Genomic DNA, 19,953 nt, shown 5'->3' with positions numbered 1-19,953 from the left:
TTTGTTATCACCAAATCAAATAATGTCACAATAATCTTACCAGTGTTACTTGAATTAATTCAGTGTAGTTTTCACAAAGTATTGCTTACTTAAGATACAGCTTATATCTTCCTCTGAGATGATATTCGGCTATGGCTATAAAGTTTAGAATATTCTTATGGTATTACGCTCTTATAATCAATTTATTAGCTTAAAATATATCTAGATAACGTAATATTGGCTGCAAGGGAACCAAAATTTTGCTTTGCACAGTTAGGTGTGTTTGGAGGGTGTCTGTGAAATGGCATTAGCAGTAGCTTTGATTCACTTGTCATTTGCAATCAGTTGAAGTGTTTCTAGTAGAATTTAGCACTGTAAAAATAGAGATGAGAAATTTAATAATAGATATCAGGATTTTAAGTTAATAGTATAAAAATTACATACATCTAGCAAAACACGGTTAAGTAATTCAATCTATCCATTTGGTACTTATTCTAAAAATTGAAGCCCTAGAACAGAGTTTATGTGGCTTTTCAATCTGCAGCTACAAAAAACTAAACTACAATTGCTATTTACATCTTTTATTTTGATCTCTTGATTTTAACTTTTGACATGTGATTTCAACATATTTTCTTCATATCTTTCTTGTGGTTAAGTAAAATTAAACTTCCAAGTAAGTTTATATAAAAACTGTTAAGATTTTTCTTTATCTTCTTAGATAACTAATATGTAGACTTTAAATGGTGAATCCTGGCATCCTTGTTAAATTTTGTCTCATGTATTTCCAGTAAATTTCCTCAACCTAATAAGATTATTTTGAATTCTGCATAAATATATCTCATGGATATGCATTATCCATCCATTACAAAAAAATATGTGTTTTGATCTTCACCCAGATCATTGAAGAAAGTACAGAACAAGCTATATAGCTCATAATACAATTTCAGAGACATAACTTCAGTATCTCCCTTCTTCATCCCTTACTTCTTTTCATTCAATTACTAATTGTAAAATACTTATGAGAAACTAGAGTCTATTCTCATTATTTACTGTAATGATGTTCTATAAAGTTACTGCAGACACTGAATTAGCAAATACTTGTTCACTGCCCTTAGGGAAAATACAGAATTAGTTTCCTGTGAGCTTCTGGTCACAATATTTCCAACTGACCCATCAATACATAACCTTACTTTATGTGTTTCTGTTTAAAGACACTTTGTTTAATATGAATTGTTGGTTTAGTAACATTGAATTCACTGTAACTCATGCTGAAGGAAATTAAAACAGGTATTTTCTCTGTAAAAAACATCACAGGCTACATACACTTAAAAACCCTAGTGGGCACTCACTTGGGGGCTATTTTAAATGAAAAAAGAAAAAAGAAAAAAGCCAAGAAAAAGCACAAAAATGCAAACATGTGACACTACTGGCCATGAAAATGATACATTTACCGTATGAAAACTTAATGAGGAAGACAGAGCCTAACCGTGTTGACATCATATGGGAACATGTGCATTGGGGGACTCAAATATTTTGCTGCTCTGCACATGTGCATGAACATGAATGACCCAAAAACACAGTATTGATTTTTGACTTACGAATAACTTTTATCAAGTAGGTGAATTCACAAATACAAAATTTGCAAATAATGAGGAGCCACTGCATGTGTTAGGCACTATCCTTACTGCTGCAGAGACAAAGTCAAACAAGACCTGGTCCATTCCTACCTAGAGCTTCAATATTTGAGAACATGGGAAACTTCAGTTATCACAAATGTTTTGTAACTTACTTATTTCCTTCACTCTTAACACAAATATTTATTAAGAAAGGAGTATATTAATCAGTTTGTTATTTGTTGGGGATATAACAAGGATCAAAGAATAAGATGTGGTCCCTGGTCCCCACAGAGATCTCAGTGAAGGATATGCGCTAGTGAAAATACTGCTAGTGTGGAAACCCAGTGTGCAATTGGGACATCTGGAAGAGGTACCTTGTATTAACTATTTACAGGTTAATGATAATGTCTCGGTGGACATGACCTTAAAGCGGAAACTTGAAGAAATGTGAATTTAAAAAAATCAGCAAGTAAAAACTGAGTGGGAACAAATAAAGTAAATAAAAATTTACACCCAAACTCTTGGAGGTGAGAGAAATAGAAAATAGATTAATACAGCAGTTGGCAGTGGGAAAGAAGGGCAATTAATTTGTGAGAATTATTGTTAAATGGAAAAAAGAAATGGTAAAGAAGAAGCAGTGAAATGAATTTAGAAATATACCCAGAGGTCAGATGATGAAAGGCATTAACATCAGTTAATTCTTTCTGAGGGCAATGAGAACAATAAAAATAAAAGTGGCATGGCTGGAATTAATTTTTACAATGATAATTTGGCTTCATTTTTGAGATTCATGGGGGATGGAGTGAGGGGGTGGAGAGTGAGGCAGGGTCCTGATAAGCAAGCAGATCTATAAGAGCTTTCTCAGTAATTCTATTGAGAGATGAGATAACATGTTCTGAACTAGTTTAGTAGCAGTGGAGATTGAGACCAATGGATTAGTTTAAAAGATATTTAGGAGTTGGAGTCAACTGGAATTGATGATTGATTGGATGTGGATAATGGCTGTTGGGAGAGGTATTCCACTTTGGGCCCTGAGGATTGTGTTTGCAGAAAGCAACATATATGGATAAGATAATATTTCTCCCTGTACACAGAGCAGGCTTGCTTACCATTCACTATAAAACCCAGTTTTCCTCTATTCTTACACAATCCACTGAGCGTGCAGGTATCCATCTAGACTGATCTACATTGCCCCTATGGAATTTGGAGGGTCATGGAGAACTGGTTTAACACCAAAATTTCTGGCTACTTCTTTGTCTTGAGTAATAAAGTGATTAGTCTCTGACCCAGGAGTCACACATCCTCTGCCAATATCCGCGAAGCAGTAACAGATCAGTTTGTCAGCTTGCAAATAAAGTAAATGCCAAGACCCTTCAGAATTGCTTACAGTAGTTAAATAAGGGAGCAAGGAATAATTTAATGCAATTCGAGATCACTGAGATATTGTGCAATTCAAGATCACTGAGATAGCACATTGGGATGAAGTAGGAGTTTGGGTGAGAAGGAAACAAGATCTGTTTTAGAAATGTTAAACTTAAAGCATACACAAGAAAAGAAGCCCAGTAGACATTTGGATATGTAGATCTACAGATAAGGAGATACATAAAATATTAGGGATTTTCAGATTATAGTTTAATAAATAAAGTAATATGACAAATCTCAGAAGGAATGTCTAAACTGATTAGAAGCAGTTTATAAAACAGAAAGCAGAAATATACATATTTAAGGGACAGTTTGGAAAGGAGCAGAAAAATGAGAGGATTTGGAGATATAGGAAGGCAGGTGATAGAATAGCTTAAGAAAGGGCTCTACAGAGATAAATCATACTGACATCAAGTGAACATTGTATTTGACAACAAGAAGGTCATTCAAAACTTTAGCATAATTAGTTTTTATAGACCTGATGGATGTAAAAACCAAAGTATAATAGGTTATGCAGTGAATGCACTATAAGGAAGTAAAAAGATGTTAAGAAGGAAAGTGAAGAAATATGATGGTGGAGAAGAATATAGGAAATAATGGGTTTATTTCTTAAAATGGAAAATATTTTAGCATATTTGGATTTAGAAAGGGGAAGATGACACAGTTTATTGAGAAATGCTTCCAGAAGATGTTAGGAGATAATATTAGCTTTTAGATAATATTTGCTATTGTACACCAAGGAAATAGGAGAAAGTGGATAAAGAAAAATATGTTTTGTAGCAAGAAGAGGAGAGAGTAACTCTGTTAACTTCTGTTTTCTTAGTGTTATAAAGCAGAGTGATTAATTTTAAAAGATTATGTATATAATATAGTTATATATATATAATTCAGGGTATATCTTGATACAATAATTTTTCTATAATATATTGACATTTCAAAACATGTTAATTGTATTTTATTTAACCTCTTGTAATGAGGTCTCTTAAGAAGCACAATGTTGTAAGAGTAACATGGTTAAGATCATTGAGTCTACATCTAAAATATTAAATTGTCCTCTGTCTTCATAGCTATTTAGAGATGATTTTGATAAGATGATTTGTTTATAGAATCAAATCTAAAAGCGTTTCATAAAAAATATCTTCTGAAATCCTGCCATACATATGATAAGCACAAAAATAGTCTGGATTATCCATTTTAATTAAGGGCTATGCCCTTAATTAAACTTAATACTGAGAGTTAGATAAGATCTCAGAATCTCTAGTAAATATACTTATTACAAATTAAAGGCCAGGATAAATAGGTATGATTTGTATTCTCAACATCCTCCAATTATACCATATTCATTTCCATCTTTGAGCTTTTTTTTTTTAAACTGAGGTAAATTTGGTTTATAATATTGTATAAGTTTCAGGTGTGCAACATTATGATTAGATATCTGTGTTCATCATAAAGTGATCATTACCATAAGTAAGTCCTCAGGAGTCCTAGCCACAGAAAATAGGTAAGAAAAAAAATGCATCCAAATTAGAAAAGGAAAAATAAAACTGACATGGTTTGCAGATGACATGATACTTTATATGAAAAACCCTAAAGACTCTACAAAAAACTGTTAGAGTAGATGAACCTAGTAAAGTTGCGGGATACAAAATTAATCTGCAGAAATCAGTGGAATTTCTATAGACTAATAACAAACTGTCAAAAAGAGAAATTAAGAAAATAATCCCATTTACAATTGCATCAAAATGAATAAAACACCTAAGAATAAATTTAACTAAGGAGGCAAAAGCCCTCTACACAGAAAACTATAAGATGCTAATAAAGGAAATTGAAGAAGGCAGAAATAAACAGAAAGATATTCCATGCTCATAAGTGGGAAGACTTAATATTGCTAAATTGTCCATACCAACCAAAGCAAACTACAGATTCAATTCAATTTGTATCAAAATTCCTATGGATTTTTTCACAGAACTAAAACAAGTAATTCTAAAACTTTAATGGAACCACAAATAATTCTGAATAGCCAAATCAACTTTAAGAGAAAATAGCAAAGATGGAGGCATCACACTTCCAGATGTGAAACCATACTGCAAAGCTACAGTAGTCAAAAGAGTATAGTATTGGCATAACAGCTGATAGACCAATAGAACATAATTGAGAGCCCAGTAATAAACCCACACTTGAAAGAACAATTAATTTATGACAAAGGAGCCAAGAATATACAATGAAGATAGGACAGTTTTGTCAATAAATGGTGTTGGGAAAACTAGACAGCCACATGTGAAAGAATGAAACTAGACTACTTTCCTACACCATACACAAAAATTAACTTGAAATAGATTAAAGACTTGAATGTAAGACCTGAAACCATAAAATTGCTGGTAGAAATCATTGACATTAATTCTGAGCTGTTTTTGTGGGTTGGACTTCAGTGGCAAGGGAAACAAAAGCAAAAATAAACAAATGGGAATACATGAAACTAAAAAGCTTTCACACAGCAAAGGAAACCATCATCAAAATGAAAAGGCAACCTAGTTAATGGGAGAAGATATTTGCAAATCCACATGTTTGACAAGGGGTTAATATCCAAAATATATACAAAATTCATACAACTTAACAACAAAAACCCCAACACATTAAAAAAAAGGGGGGGAGCAGAAGATCTAAATGGACATTTTTCCAAAGAAGGTATCCAGATGGCCAAGAAGAACATGAAAAGATGTTCAACATCACTAATTATTAGGAAAATGCAAATCAAAACCACAAGATATCACCTCACATCTGTTAGAATGGCTATCATCAAAAAGACAAAAAATAGCAAGTGTTGGAGAGGATGTGGAGAAAAGGGAACCCTCACATGGTTTGTGGGAATATAAATTGGTACAACCATTATGGAAAGCATTATCGAGATTCATCATAAAGTTAGGAATAGAACTACCATATTATTCAGCTATTCCACTTTTGGATATTTATCCAAAGAATACAAAACATTAATTTGAAAAGATATATGCACACCTATGTTCATGGCAGCATTATTTACAGTAGCCAAGATATGGAAACAATCTAAGTGTCCATCAGTTGATAAAGGGAAAAGAAGATATGGTATATATACACAATGGACTGTTAGTCATAAAAAAAGAATGAAATCTTGCCATTTGGGACAATATGGATGGACCCTGAGGTATTATGTTAAGTGAAATAAACCAGAAGATAAAAGACCAAAACAATATGATTTCACTCATATGTGGAATCTAAAAAACAAAATCAAAATAAGAACAAACAAAAAAAAGGAAAAACAAAGTCATAGACACAGAGAACAGACTGGTGGTTATCAGAAGGAAAGAGGGTTGGGAATGGTGGGCAAAATGGGTGAAGGAGGTCAAGTGTATAGTGAGCCATCATTGAGCTTTTATACATTCATGTCAAGCATATGAAATAAACTTCCAGACTCTGTTATGAATTAACTATACACTTGGATACAGAAAATTTGTTTTTTGTATTACCAGAACCAGTGGTGATTTCTCTAGCAGATCTGGATATTTGTTGTTTGATAACCATAATTCATAAGGTCAATGACCTTGTCTATCTTGTTCCCCACCATATCCTCAGTGGTTAACAAACAGTTGGCAATCAATGAATTCACAGGAATAAATTCAACTGTAATTATTAACTTTTAATATTTCCTTAAAAGAATTATTTATGCATATATAACAACTGAGGCCTGAAAGGACACATATAGTTCATTTTAAATAGTAGGCTATTAAAAGCAAAGTTATCTATACATATAAAACACATATTATATACAGTTTTTAAAAAACTGCTGATTGTGTGTTTGCAAATTCTTTCTGTTCTTTTGGCTTCTAAGATGTTCATGAGAGGCTTTCTCCCTTATTATATTTGTTTCTTTCATTCAGCTAAACTTCATGTCTTTTTAGAGACTGGGAAAAGAAAACACAGAATACTGTTTAATTGATAAAAATCTCGTATTTAGAAATTGCAACAGGGTTCTTTGTCTAAGAAGAGATTTAAGCTACCCCACACCTCGGAGATTTAACTGTCTTCTCATCTGGTATATTTTATATCCACATTTTATTGTCTGTAACTTACGGCAAGACCTTGGAGAAGTAACCGTGTCCTTGAATATACTATGTTTTCCTTACTACACAGAGAATACTCAACAATAATAATCATGCCGTAATACTTTTAATGAAAGAAAAAAGAAGTTATATTTCTACCCTATTCATCTTTACTGGGGAAATTTTTTAATTGAAAAAGTTTATTAGCAAAGTTTCTCCCTCTCAAAATCTCAAAGCAGTTGTAAAGAGCTCTCTATCTACATTCTTCATTTTTCACATGATTTAATTGACAGTAATATAAATAGAATTATCACCTAATGTAAATAAGAATAATGGCATAAATAACTAAAATTAATATGTTTAAATATATAATATCTTATCCGTTTATTTAAGCTCTATCTTCTGAGGTTTTCAAATAAAAAACAATTTTTTTCTGTCATCTTCTGTTAGCCAATCTACTTGTGCTGGTAAAAAAGCAAGACTTTAAATAATTATCTGTATAAATCAGGTAAAAATTGGTTATTAGGAGCAAATAAACATTAAATTCTGATCAAGGTAATATTTATATTTATATTGGTAACAAAGATCTATCAAGCACAAGGTAAAATAGAAGGTAAGCAGTATCTAGACTACATGATGTCCAAGAACACTGTATTATTTATTACCCAATTAAATGGAAAGTGTACATAATTGAGTTAATTATGCATACACTTTTAGAGTAAATTGTCTCTAGTCTTGAGGAAAAAATATGCTTCCAAGCTGTAAAATTTCTAAGTAAACTGTTCATATTGATAAAATTTATTGGTCTTGGTCAATTATCTGTATTACTTTTCCAAGATACTCAGGGCTTTGGTGTTTCCTGTCCTGTATTTTATTTTATTTCATTGAACTGCTAATTGAAAGTTAATGGTCAGTGAAGTGGTCAAAGGGTAGATGGTAAATAGAAGAAAAAAGGCAAATATATAGATTTTTCCTTTATGGAAAGGACAGCCTGCAGTCAATCTAAGCAATGAATTGATTCATTTTCCAGTAGTAAACCTATTCCATTAATTACAGAAAAATTTTTTTCCAAGTAAGTTAATGTAGGTTTTTTTTTTAAGATGTTTTACAAGGATTTATTCTCTTAAATTTTAATTTAATGAGAGAAATTTTATATATTGTTGAAGTACTGTTTAAAGATTCTGAAAAGCTATAGAAAATGAGGAAATAGTCAAGGACAGAAGAGTGAAATAGAGAAAAATGTTGAATCTTAGAGATTGCAGACCAATATGTTATAGTCCATTAGCCATAGGCAAATGACTATTGATTATTAGAATAATTTCTCAATAAATTGCAGAAGTAGAGACATTGTGAAATGTTAATTATTTGGAACTTGAATAGTTTACTGATTAGAAGAAATACCACAATGCCTGACATATAGAAAGTACACAATAAATAATTTTTATCTGACCTGTTCCTCAAATAAAGAATTTTATTCAAATAACATTGCATTTCATGACTAATTGAGAACTAAAACCTAATCCTGGTTTTTAATAGGTATAGGCTTTAAGCATAGATATTACATGTATCTATTTATAGCACTGTTACCAAGCAAGGGATTGTTTGCCTTCAGCACAGAAAGCCTAACTCTGACAGGGGATGTATGGAGCAAGCTAAGGGTTTATTTGCAAGGCACCAAGCAAGGAGAATGGGCAGCTCATGCTCAAAAGACCCAAATTCCCTGATGTCTCTCAGGCAAGGCTTTTTAAAGACAATGTTTGGGGAGAGAGTGATCAGATTGTGGAGCTTCTTCTGATTGGTTGTGGGTGAGGTAACAGAGTGTTGTTTTGGGAATCTCAACCTTCTGGTTCCAACCAGTCTGGAGTCTAGTGCTTGTGGTCAGAATGTAATCACCATCCTCCACCTGGGTGGTGTGTGTGTGTGTGGGGGGGGGGTTGGTTCTTAGTTTCTACCAAGCAACTCAAAAATATGCATCACATTGTGATCTATATCCCTTCAGGAGGAACTAGGAGTCTGTGCCTCTGTTGTCCTAATCATTAGATGCTTGAGCCTGCTCTTTGGAACTCAGAGAAGGCCTAGGAGATGAAAGCCCATTTTTCTACAAACAAGAAACAGGGGACACAGAGGGGCTTTTATACCTGGGAAGGCCTCACAGAGTCTTTTCCTTGGTTTCAATCTCCCCCTTCCTTCGATACTCCTCAATTCTGAAGGGTACAGGGCCCCTGTATTACTGTTAAGCATGCAGTTAGATTTTCCTGTATGTCATCCAATTTGGGTATATGTCTGTTTGAAATAATCAAAACCAGGTTATCAATCAGGGTTTGGGGTTGCAAGTGAAAGTTCTGGAGATCTGAAATATAGATGGAACTATTTGTGAAGAGACCTGGTAGCTGCAGAATTGATGGGACAGAAGAGGAAGCAAGTATAGAAAATGAAAGGTAATAAGGATGAAAAAAAAAGAATAAAACCCAGCCTAGGAGCTAGTAGGATCCTTTGGGTAAGATGCTGCCAGGTGTTCGGGAACCAGTCCACCCTTGACACCACCACTGAGCACCTACACATGTTGCCTTGGCACGACTAGGAGTAATTTGGCAAGTGATGTCTTTTTACCTTTCCCTGTTGATTTGAAGTTCAAAGCATTTGATAGGTCAAGTTTAAGTCATGTTTGGGGTTCAAGCTTGTGTTTTCAAGGGGTAGGAAAGTATACCAGGCCTGTAAGAATTCCAGAGTGGGATGTGGGGTACTGCACAGCAGGGCATTCCCTTAAATTAGGATATCTGTTCATGCTCAAACCTGTTTCATAAAGGCAGATAGCTATAAGTCCATTTTATCTTCCCTTATTTTTTTTACTCTAAGAATTAATGCAAGCTCATTATGCTATAGAGAACTAAGAAACAGAAAATTATAAAGAAAAAGCATAATAAATTCATAATTTAACTACTAACAAAACACAACTATTAATATTGTATCTTCTTTTTGGTTTTAAAAAAAATTCAGGAATATGTTTGTATGTACATTGCATATGTACCCATATTTTAAAAACTTAGAATCTGCATAAATAGATTTAATTCTGTATCCTGTTTATTTAAGTCAACATTTCATCAAGAACAGTAAACATTATTTTAAAACATAATTTCTATGTTGTATAGCATTCCACTCTATAAATGTATCACCTTTTACTTAAATATTCCTTTAGTTTAATATATATGCTGTTGTCTTTTTTGTTGTTATAAATAACAAAATAAACTTTTCTCAAAAACTTTACATACATTTGTTTATTTCTTTTTCTTTAGCATAGATTCACTCAGAAGGAAATTACTTTAAGGACAGACCTTTTAAAGTTCCTGAAAATATTGATATTTTTTCTAGAAAAGTTAATTACAGTATGGTAAGATAATGTCATTTTAAACTTTCATTTAGTGATAAAATTGTAGAGTATTTCCTTATATATAAAAACAACGTGCTCTCTCATTTTGCATTTGACCATTTATGAAGTCAATGTGTTTATTTTATAAATATGTATTATGTATGCTAAGACTAATGCCAAGTATAGGGAATACATTAGTAAAAGGAACCATACTGATTCCTTCTCTCTCAAAGTGTACAGTGTAGTGGAGGAAACTCTCATGAAGCGATTAAAAGCTCATTTGTTAAGAGCTGTGCAGTATAGATGATGCTATGCGATGACATAATATGAGCAGCACAGCCAAATCTCAGAGTCAGTTATGCCTCCCAGAAGAAAGAACCTCCTAGACTGAGAGATGAGCAACCGTACAAAGAAATGAGAGAGATGGAAAAACAGTATTACAAGTGGCAAACACTTGTAAATTACACATTACAAAAGTTTGGCCACATGAGAATAAGACATAAAGAACTTAATTTGAAAGTTTATAGTGTAGAATGTGAAAAGTGGTGGTCAAATATGAATCTGAAGGAATAATCAAGAGCTGAATTATATAAAGCTACAAAATATAAAAAATAAGCTAAATCAAGGGACTGAAATTTCATTCTGACAACAGTGAAGATTCATTGAATTTATTATTTGTTTTAAAGCAGGGAATGCCATTTCTACTACACGCCTCAAGATAGAGTTTATGGAAATGGAGGTAGAGACTTTGGCAATAATCTTGATGAGATATAATGATGAAAAATTAGACTTGGAGCAGAGAAATGGAAAAAATTAAATATTTTTAAGATATGTAACTTGGTGATGGATTTTGTAGTAAGGGATGAGTGGGAGAGAGAGAAGGAAAAGAATCAAATATTACAAAGAATTCAGTTTGGAGAGCAATACTTTTGAATTATCTTGTCTTTAGGATATCTAAGAGGGTTTGCAAAGTAGGCAGAAATCATTTTGACTCTGCTATAAACTCAACCATGTCTCCACAAAATTCATATGTTAAAGCTCTAACCCCCAATGTGACTGTATTTGGAGATAGGTTTTTTAAGAAGTAATTAAGCTTACATGAGGTCACAAGGGTAAGGTCCTAATCCAATAGGATTGATGGGTTTATAAGAAGAGGAAGTCTCTCTCTGTCTCTGTCTCTCTATCTCTCTCTCCATGTACTTGCAAGGAAGAAAGGCCATGAAAGCACACAGTGAGAATGTGGCCATCTGCAAGCCAGAAAGAAAGCCTTCACCAGAGCCCAACTATGCTGGTATCCAGGTCTTGGACTTCCAGCCTCCGGAACTGTGAGAAAATAAATTTCTGTGTTTATGCTTCCCAGTCTCTGGCATTTCATTATGGCAGCCCAAGGTGCCTAACCCAGACTCTATATCTCAGAAGATATGGCTGAATGAACAACCAGAGAAGAGGCACTGCAACAGAAACAGGAACGCCAAAATCATAAATAGGCTTATTAATCTCTGCTTGTCTTTTTATTTACCTTATTATGTCTGGCCATGTCTTTTTTTATCCCTGATGAAGTTTTAAAGATTCTCGTGTCTGTGTATACCAGATCTTTGTATATTAAGAATATCAACTCTAACTCCACTGTTTCAGGTGTGTTTTGTCAATTGCGGTTGATTTTCTGTGATGTTCGAATTGATATTTACAGACATGAGTCACTTAACCATATAGTATTGCCAGTCTCCAAATCGTGGTAGGATGTTCTAATATGTTCTAATATCTAATATTATCTCTAATATCTAATATCTCTATTTCATACTTAAAGTGATTCTTCTTTGTGTAAACTTACTTGTACATGTAATGCTTTATGAGAGATAAATGTTGGGCTAATTTCTCATTGCACTAACAAAAAATCTTTTCAGCAGTGGAACGGATGAGGTGTGCTGCCTAGCAACACTCTTCCATATATACTCTGAGTTGCTTAGCAGCAAACTTTTGATAAAATGCTACCTTGAATTGGTATAATTCCTCTCTTCCTTGAGTAGAGAAATGCATGGCTACCAGATCCACCTTCTTTAATAGCTACATTATGGAATCTGGACAGGGCAGCAAATTAATATTGCCAGTTCCTTTTGGCTCCTATATTCAGAAGCCTGTCTCCTCAAACAAATTTTCTTGACCTACCAGAGGCCTGAGGGTGACTTAATGAATAAGAAGACTAATCTCTCTCTCAAAGAAACTCATATTTTATTGGTCTTATACTTCAGGGTTGTGGGACCTAGCATATATATTTAAAACCAGGATAAAGAGAAAAATTTTTTACCATAGGTTTACCAGTTTTTTACCACAGGTTTAGCAAATGTATCATGTTACATCATAACATATTTTTTCAAAAAACAATTTGTTAGAATGATGAAAGATGCAATAATAATGCATCATTTGGCAAGACCTGAGTCTCAAGCCATTAATTGATTTCAATTCAGTAGTGTATGCCCTTACTGTTCCTCTGTCAATTTTGATATGTTTATGATCATTTTTTAGTCTCATTTGCATTGGAAATGTTACCAAAGAGATCAAGTTTTTAACATCTTGATGGGGATATTACCTTCACAAAATCTAGCCTTGGGTTTTATTATGTTCATTTAAATATGAACCTAAATAAAGAGAGTACAGGATCTTAAAGGGGAGTGTTTTCTAAATGAGAAGAATAACCCATGTGACTTGTAAACTGGATGCTTGATGACATTTATCCTGTTTATTTCTTTTTAAGGCTTATCTCAAGTGGAAATATATAATTTAAAATTAGCAGAGTGGGCAAAAATCATAAAGTCTACTTAATAACTAAGGAAAGCTGTCAAAAAGAATATGAGGTACTTAGGACAGTCAAATTCATAGAGACAGAGGGTAGAATGGTGGTGGCCAGGGAGTGGGGGGAGTGGGCGATGGGGAGGTATTGTTTAATGGGTACAAAGTTCCAGTTTGGGAAGATGAAAAAAGTTCTGGACATGGATGGTGGCAATGATTACACAACAATGTGAATGTGCTTAATGCCACTAAACTGTATATTTAAAAATGAATAAAATGGTACATATTATATTTTGTATATATTGCTGTAATAAAAAAGAATAAATCAGTGTAAAACAATATTTATATTATTAAACCAAACTAACATATAATAAGCTTATTATTTTTTCTGAAAAAGAACAGAAAATATTCAGAATTAATTAATAATGATTTAAAATTATATTATTAAGAGAATAATCTTATAAATTGCAAACACTATTATATTCATTTCTCAGATGAAGCAGCAGAGGCACACATAGATAAAGTTACTTCCCTACATCACAGGGTGAAGAAGTAACAGAGCCCAGAGATTAAGTATACAGTTTATATCCTTAACCACTGTGTTACACTGCTCTTATAGAGATAATTTCTTTATACTAAGAACTTACTATGTGTCAGATACTTTTTAAAATACTTTACAAGTATTACCTTGTTTATTCAGCAGAAGACTGGACTATTAATTAACAACAATAACAAGTGTTATATAAATATATTAATCTATTAATCTTCATACCTGTATTATATGGAGTAAATAACCCTATGCATGTTAAAATATTAGCTTGGTTTCTCATATATATTAGACAGTAAATATGATATACTATTAACAATACTATCTTTAGGTGTGTAGTCTCAGAATCACTTTTTTACCAACTATCCTGTCGGTCATATTTTAACATCATTGTCAATAATTCAGAAAAAAAGTATCATTTAAATCCTATGAATATTATTTTTTTTAGTAAATCTCCTCTCTTTGTCCTTAGTTTATCTCAGTCAATGATACCTAGGGTAGGTATTATCTTTCCCCAAATTTTTATTGTAGATTTCATTATTGTAATAACTGCCTAATTCATTTTTATGCATCAGAACAAATTGGTGGAGAGGGTCCTTTGAGTAGAAACGTTAAAAGTCTATTCATCCTACATGTATAGACAATATATGTTACATTTAAATCATAGAATTTTAAGTAGAATTGAAATACTAAGTAAGCAGCATGGTTGCTTTCTTTCTACTTGTAAGCTATTAGGCTATTAAGAGGTTTATCCTATGTAGGATGCAGCCAACTTTAAGTCAAGGTTAGCAAAAATAATACACATTCACCAGCATACTAACAAGGTGCATCATGATTTATGTGCTTACTTTAGATATGAGGCGGGAAGAGTGCCTTCATTTTAACAAGCTAGCTTTTAGTTTGAAAGTAGAAATTATTAGGCTCATGTTCTCACATAACATTCTCAAGAGAACAAAACTAAAATAGGAACTGAAATAGATGTCATATTAAGCACAGTCATTTCAGCAATGTTTTTGAAAAAAACTCACATTCGTCCAGTTCACACTTTAAAAAATTACAAAACTTATAGGATGAATAGATTTATAAGCTTATGCTTCAAAAGCTATGTAACTGTAGCTGTAACCAAAACAACAGCAATACTTATACACATACGTACAAGGCTAAATACTCTCTGATGCTCATACCTCGAATCCCATTCAGTCCATCTTTTGAATGGAATTCCTCAATCTAGCCTATATATTCTTTAAATTTCTTGCTCTCTTCCACAAGTCATCTTGAACTGTTCACAAACAACATTTTTAAAGGCTTGAGCTGATTAGCTTGATTGCTTTATTTTCCCTCACAAGGCTTAGAAAATTCAACTATCTTGTCCAGAGAGAATAATTTGGTCAAAAAAAAGGGTTGAAATTCATCTCAGGCAGTCATCCTACCAAACATGTGTTCTTATCATCAATGCCACCCAGAAGTTTAAAAGAATGAAAATGTAAGTAAAACTAATACTAACCACCAATGGCACAGTGTATTATATTCATATGAGAGTTTTATTTTAGCAAAAAAAAAAAATGTTTTGGATATTAGTAGCAGATAACCACTTCCTTAGAACTCCTCAAATGAAAATCAAATGATAGAAACTAAAAGACAAAGAGATTTTTGTTTCGGTTCATCTCCAGACCTAACCTATATCTAAATCCTGAATGCAAGATTTAAAAATATAGTTTTTTGTTGTTGTTGTTTTCCTTTTTTACATGACATAAAATATTGATATGGTTTGGTGAAAATCCATTTTCTATTCAGAATCCAAAACATAGTAAAATTTCAATAGTTACTGTTAATATTTTGAGGAAGACATATGCACATTTATGTAGAGTTTCTGTAATGTGTTCTTTTTTTTTTAATTGGAGTATAGGTGCTTTACAATGTTGTGTTAGTTTCTGTTGTATAATGAAGTGAATCAGCTATATGTATACATATGTCCCCTCCCTCTTGGACATCCCTCCCACCACCCCATCCCACCCATCCAGTTCATCACAGAGAACCGAGCTGAGCTCCCTCTGCTATACAGCAGGTTCCCACTAGCTATCTATTCTACACATGGTAGTGTATATATGTTAATCCTAATCTCTCAATTCATCCCACCCTCCACTTCCCCACCATGTCCACATGTCTGTTCTCTCTGTCTGTATTCCTGTATTCCTGCCCTGCAAATAGTTTCATCTGTACCATTTTTCTAGATTCCACATATATGCATTAATATACAATATTTGTTTTTCTCTTTCTGACTTACTTCATTCTGTATGACAGACTCCATGTCCTTCCACATCTCTACAAATGACCCAGTTTCGTTTCTTGTTATGGCTGAGTAATATTCCATTGTATATATGTTTCACATCTTCTTTATCCATTCATCTGTCGATGGATATTTAGGTTGTTTCCGTGTCCTGGCTATTGGGCAACTTTGCTAATATGTTACTGTAGTTTCATTTGAGCATGTATCTATGTTCTTATGGTTTTATTATATTGCATTATACCGTATTGTGTCTTATAAAATTATTTTCCTGTACGTGGTTTGAAAGGTTTTCAATTTTGTGAAATGTCAGGGCACAAAATAGAAAGGATTCAACACATTTTTAAAATATAATCAGGTTTGAGATGACATGATCATGTAAATGTGGTTGAAAGTTTGAGGGATTTCTAGATTACTAATTGTCAGTCATATTTTGGCTCTCATGCTACTTCTTTATAGAAACCTTCCATAATCACCCACTCTACTGCAGTCCCCTCTAACCTGCCACTGGGTATCACATTAGTCTGTTTATTAACTAAAGAAGTTATATCGATAATTTATATGATCTTATTACTTTGTATATTATGTCTATTTTCCCTGCTGTAATGTAAACTCCACATACAAGCAGGATCTTGTTTCTGTTTCTGACCACTGCATTTTGATCTAGAAGGGAATCTACTTGTAGGGCTCATAAATAAAGGAGTCTATGAATGAATAGATAAGTGAGTAAATAAATAGTATCAGTATAATCATTTTTCTTATATTATTATGTATTGAAATTACACAGACCAGAGGGAAAAAAATAACTGATAGTAAACACTGATTATGCAACTTCATTTCTACTTGTGTTTCATTGTTCAGATATGATTATCTGAGATAATATAAACTTTTTAGATACCAAAATTTGAAAAAAATTAATTAGATACTTTTTTCTAATCTAATTTCTCATATGTAAAACCTATTTAATACAAAGGACTCTGAAAGATGTGAAATCATAATATCCACTCAAGAAAACATCCCCTTAATAAACCTTAAAATAGTCACATATCCTTACAAATTCCCAAGCAGTTGGAATCAAAGAGCTTTGTTTTTATTTTGTTAAGTATAGCTATTTCAAAAGCATGTAAAATGAAAACCCAAAAGGGGATTATGGTACTTTAACATATCATACTGATTTTAACCATATCGTTAATTATTTCTTATGCAAACTTTCCTGACAGATAAATTTGGTAAGTCTGATTTACTTATGAATTCTTGAAACTGGGTAAATTGATATATTACTCATTGTTCTCTATGTAATCACAGAAATTGCAATCAAATGTGACACTGTTAAATCCAATTGTCAAGTCTTATCCATGAGCAGGTCTTATGAACAGTCAGAGTAGGCAGCTGAATATGTCATATGATTTGAAAGCACTGGGAAATTATTTTTACTTAAAATATCTTCCTCATTATCTTTTTCTGTGCATGAAATTTCATCTTTAAAAAGCTCTCAGGGCTTTAACTTTAGTTTTCACTTAATACTTGGAAGTTTGAGTCTTCTCTTTTACAAATGCTTTTGAAGAGCTCATCTGGAGATTCAGTGAGGACATACTTTCTTAACAGCCACCTGAAGAACTCTTTTCCTATTTCAGGGAAGTCTTTTCTGTCATGAAATTCAGGTATGATACATAAAGAAGAGAAGAAGGTGGCCCTTGCAGCTGACCAGATCGGCCAAATCATACCTGGGGACAAAGGCAAGTCACTCATGTTGTAGCCAGACAGCACTCATGTGCCCTCAAGAGGTTAGGTGACCAACATAAAGGCCAGGAGAAACATGGTGAGGAAGAGGAGAATCCAAACTATAAGATCTTATAATTTTGTATTTATGACAATATTCAGCGCTTCATCTGAAGTTTAGCCCTCCATTCTACCAAGGAACTGATGATACAAGAGATTATTATTTTCTTAGAGAAACACAGATAGTTCTTGATGAGAAATTTACCCACATTTTCTGAAAACTGTCTCTTTTTCTACTATGTACAATTGTTTCCTATCCTGGAATCAGGAACAGGAAAAAATACATTTGGGGTTTAATTATTCTTTTCTGTGTGTATGTGTTCTTATTTTGTTGTTGGTATTGTTTCATAAAACTTGTTTTGAATGGATCACCCATTAGAATGAAGCCAATGTATTTAATTTGTAAACAAATAGACATAAGGAAAAAAATTAAACTTCATTCCATTACTTAATCATTGTTTGTTCTACTTCCCAGTTTTGAGTAATAAATATAAAATATTCAATCACCAATATTTCCCATTTTCCTTCTTCTTTTATTTTACATTTAGCAATTAATACTCTTTGACATACCATATGTTTTGCTTATGTATTATATTTATTGTCCATTTCCTGCACCCTTTGCCAGAATTAAGCTTTATGAGGCCACAGATTTTTACTGATTTTATGTATTGCTCTGTTTCCAGTGCCCCCAACAGTATGACACATATTCAGTATTCGATAATATTTTCTGAATGAATGAATGGATGAAATTTGAGACAAGAGAACCACAATCTTCATTAAACTAAAATGTTAACAGTAGCACCTCCACCACTAATACATATTATTTCTAGTGCCAGACATAATCAATGCATGGGGAAAATGCAAATGTTTGAAACAGGCAGTGACAAACGAGTCAAGGAGAACCCATAGCACACAGTCATATTACAGAAGAGCAAATCTCGTCCTTTAGTGGTCTGTTACTTTACAGTCCAGATGTCCTTCTTAAGTGAGTACTATTTTGCAGCTTCTAAAGTTGAATTGTAAGTGATTGCATGGTTTGTTGGATTTATTTCTCTGTTTCCTCTTTTCTTTTCAAGATTTCCTAATGAATAAAAGATAAAAATATAAAGAAATTGACTTCAATCTTCATGTATTATCCAATGCTTTTCTGTGTATATGTAGTACCTAGATGTTCTTTAATTAGCTACGTTGGGCAGAAAATGTCTGGTTTAGAATGTTAAAAAAATAATAGGATTCAGAGAACAATTAAAGGTAAATGTAGCGTTAGATTGTCTGGTGAAAGATGAAAGTTGTTTGATGTTATTATCTTTTTTATAGTATATGTTATTTCACTGTAAGATGAAAATTTGTCAGTAAGCAGTTGGGACACAAACATAATTAAATACCTTTGTTCTCTACATTTCTTGAAAATATGAGAATATTAAATAATTTGTTAGTTGTTTCATACAGTGTGTGATCACTGAGATCACAATCAATATTTTTAATCTACCTATAATGATTAAGTTCACTGTTTATTTTAAGGGTATATAACCATAGTGTTCATTTTCTAAACTTACTAGAGAGAGAGCTCTCTTAGCAAAACTGTGCATCCCTGTTTGTTTTGATTTTGGTTCACCACTTAGCATCTTATCTTGTCTTTAATCAACATAAAGCTTGTCTAATTCATTGGCTTTATATGTGATTTAAGGTTTTCATGGCATGTGAAGAATGTGATTTAAACATGTAATTTTATTATGTGTTAACATAACCTTCCGAGTTAAAAAAGAATAGTTGAGGGAATTCCCTGGCGGTCCATTTGTTAGGACTTTGTGCTTTCACTGCCAAAGGTTCAATCCCTGGTCATGGAACTAGGATCCCTCAAGCCACACGGTGCGGCCAAAAAAAAATAAAAGTTGAGGCAGTTCAGTCTAATACATAAATTAGCCCTTTATCACGAGCTAGGTGTTTAAGAATAAAATCCTAGTTACAAGAAGGCCTGCATCTCCAACAGCCTTAATCTTATGGTGCATAATCATGATAGTAAAACTAGAAAAAAACAAAACAGAAAAAAATCAGACTATGAGAGAAGTAGTTATAGACCATCTGTAACCTAGACAAAT

Source organism: Eubalaena glacialis, chromosome 16, assembly GCF_028564815.1.
Source record: "Eubalaena glacialis isolate mEubGla1 chromosome 16, mEubGla1.1.hap2.+ XY, whole genome shotgun sequence".
In the NCBI taxonomy this organism is placed as follows: domain Eukaryota; kingdom Metazoa; phylum Chordata; class Mammalia; order Artiodactyla; family Balaenidae; genus Eubalaena; species Eubalaena glacialis.
The sequence above is the reverse complement of the archived record's forward strand: the minus strand, read 5'-3'. Positions refer to the sequence as shown.